The sequence below is a fragment of the Chrysochloris asiatica genome, unplaced genomic scaffold (assembly GCF_000296735.1).
Source record: "Chrysochloris asiatica unplaced genomic scaffold, ChrAsi1.0 scaffold00087, whole genome shotgun sequence".
In the NCBI taxonomy this organism is placed as follows: domain Eukaryota; kingdom Metazoa; phylum Chordata; class Mammalia; order Afrosoricida; family Chrysochloridae; genus Chrysochloris; species Chrysochloris asiatica.
In genome coordinates, this window is record NW_006408605.1 from 9,289,249 (window position 1) to 9,292,711 (window position 3,463).

Here is a 3,463-nt window from a genome sequence, read left to right on the forward strand (position 1 = left end):
AGGCAGATCTTCTTCCCCAGTCGCATTTTGAGTGCCTTCCAACCTGAGGGGCTCATTTTCCGGCACTATATCTGACACTGTTTGTCTGCTATTCATAAAGTTTCAGTGACTAAATATTCGGAAGTAGTTCGTCACTCCTTCTTCTTAGTCTGTCTTCATCTGGAAGCCCATCTGAAACCTGTCCACCATGGATGACCCTGCTGATATTTAAAATACCGGTGGCATAGCTTTCAGAATCACAGCAACTCACAAGCCACCACAGTACGACAAACTGACAGAGGAGTGAGATTAGCAGTCTCTTAACATCAGACTTTGCATTATCTCCATTTTACAGATAAGGAACTGAAGATTCCAGAAGATGGGTAGAAAGCCCAAGGTTGCCCAACTGATCCATTCTTTCAAGTTCATGATCCAACTTTCAAGTTCATACTTCAAACCATTGAACTTGACTGCTCTAAGCCCAGAGCCTTTTTCTAGGCCGTAGTTGTGGTTTTGCTGACCCCCTCCAACTGATGAAAGGAGTTCTTTGCCATCTAGGTCATTAGTACTGATGGTAGTGGTGTGCTGTGGAGTCAGTTCCGACTCATAGCAACCCTGTTTAGGGTTCCCGAGGCTGTAAATCTTTATGGGAGCAAAAATCGTCATCTTACTCCCATGGAACGACTGGTGGTTTTGAACTGCTGACCATGAGGTTAGCAGCCTGACTCGTAGTCACTGAGATGTATAAATTCCCCTCCCACCCTAACCTAGGAGACTGATCTTGCTGTGGGTTAGCCTCTCACTTATTACCGGAAGTAGACAGTAGGACCAACACTGACTGCAGGGTGGAGGGCTTATTCCTTGTGCAAGTTGTTCCTGGCACCTGGCTTCCTGTTGTGAGACTACCATTCTTGGGCTCCTGAGTCCTGGTGTGGTTCTGTAGGATAAGCACTGGACTGCTAACCACAAGGTCTGCCTTTTAAGTCCACCAGCTACTCCTTGGAAACACTGTACAGGGTTGCAATGAGTTGGAACTGATTCAAAGGCACTGAACAGCAAAGGTCAGCTGTTTGACTTTGTAAAAGACAAGTTGTTAGGTACTGTCAAGTGGAGTGGGTTCTGACTCATAGTGACCCCATGCACAACAGCACAAAATACTGCCTGGTACTGTGGTGGTGGTGATGGTGGTTTTGTGCCGTGGAGTCGGAACCAACTCACAGAGACCCTGTACAGGGTTTCCAAGGCTGTAAATCTTTACGGAAGCAGAAAGCCTCATCTTTCTCCTGCGAAGCAGCTGGTAGTTCCGAACTGCTGACCTTAAGGTTTGCAGCCCGATTCGTAACCACTATGCTACCAGAGCACCTCAAAACTGTTATGTTTGAGTCCATTGTTACTGCCATTATGCCACTCCATCTTTTGGGGGCTTTTCCTTTCTTTGGCTGATCCTCTACTTTTCTGAGCATGATGTCCTTATCCAGGGACTGGTCCCTCTTGATAATATGTTCAAAGTAGGAGAAACAAAATCTTGTGCTCCTTGCTTCTAAGGAGCTTTCTGGCTACACTTCTTCTAAGATGGATTTGTTTGTTCTTCTGGCAGTCCATGATACATTCAGTATTCTTCACCAGCACCACAATTCAAATGCGTCAATGTTCCTCCAGTCTTCCATATTCATTGTCCAACTTTCACATACATATGAGGTAATTGGAAATCCATGGCTTGGGTCAGGTACACCTAAAGCCTCAAACTGGTATCTTTGCTCTTGAACACTGTAAAGAAACCGTTTGCCACAGATTTGCCTAATACAATACATCCTTTGATTTCCTGATTGCTGCTTCTGTGAGTGTTGATTGTGGATCTAATAAAATAAAGTCTTTGACAATTTCAATCTTTTCTCCATTTATCATGATGTTATTTATTGGTCCATTGGTGAAGACTTTTGTTTTCTTTACATTGAGGTACCCATACTGAAGTCTTTGATCTTCATTAGTATTTTAAGTCCTCTTTGTTTTCAGCAAGCAAGGCTGTATCATCTACACAGCGCAAGTTGTTCCTCTAATTCTGATACCACATTCTTCTTCATATAATCCAGCTACTCAGATTATTTGCTTAGCATAGAGACTGAATAATTATGGTGAAAAGATACAACCCTAATACACACCTTTCTGATTTTAAACATTTACTCCCTTGTTCTGTTTGAACGACTACCTCTTAGTCTCTGTATAGGCTCCTCGTGAGCACAATAAGTGTTATGGAATATCTATTCTTCTCAATGTTACCTGTAGTTTATTATGATCCACCCAGTCAAATGTGTTTGTATAGTCAATAAAGCACAAGAAAACATATTTTTGGTATTTTCTGTTTTCAGTCAAGATCCATCTGACCACAGCAATAATATCCCTTGTTCCATGTCCTCTTCTGAATCCCGTTTGAATTTCTGGTAGCTGCCTGTCAATGTACTGCTGCAATCTTTTAAAAATTATCTTGAACAAAATTTTACTTGCATGTGATATTAATGATGCTGTATGATAGTTTCCATACTTCATTGGGTCACTTTTCTTTGGAATGGGCACAGATACTGATCTCTTCCAATCAGTTGATCATGTAGCTATCTTCCAAATGTAGGCCAGTGAGTGCCTCCAGCACTGCATCAGTTTGTTGAAACATTTCAATGTGTATTCCGTCAATTCATGGAGACTTGGTTTTTGCCAGTGCCTTCAGTGCTGCTTGGACTTCTTCCTTCAATACTATCAATTATTGATCACAGGTTAGCTCTTGAAATGGTTAACATAAACCAGTTCTTTTTGGTACAGTCACTCTGCGTATTCCTTCCAATTTTTTAAACTTTTTATTGTGAATTGAGTGAAGGTTTACAGAGCAAATCATGTTTCACAATCAGCTAACTATACAATTTGCTTCACTACATGATTGCAATCCCCTCCATGTACAGTTAACAGCATTTACCTCTATTCACATTAACTATTGAATTCCTCCGTGTGTCTCACGCTATCTTCATCTTTCAGTGCTTACCTCCTTCTTGCTATATATTTCATGCCCTTTCACCTATGTCTACTCTCTAACCTATGAATAATTTTCCTGTCCCTTCCCAGCCCGCCCCCCATAACTATCATAGATTATTATTTTTTTAATCAAGAAAACCATTTTTAAAAAGCTTTTTACAACACTGGTCTCATACAATGTTTGTCCTTTTGTGATTGATTAATTTCACTCAGCATAATGTCCTCCAGGTTCAACCATGTTGTGAGGTGTTTCACAGATTCATCATTATTCTTCAGTGTTTTATAGTATTCCTTTGTGTGTATGTACCAAAGTTTGTTTAACCATTCTTCTGTTGATGGGCATTTAGGTTGCCTCCATCTGTTTAATATGTCTCTTGTAGATAGCATATTGAAGGATCCTGTTTTCTAATCCATTCTGTTCTTTATGTCTCTTGACTTGTACATTTAATCCATTTATATTCAGTAT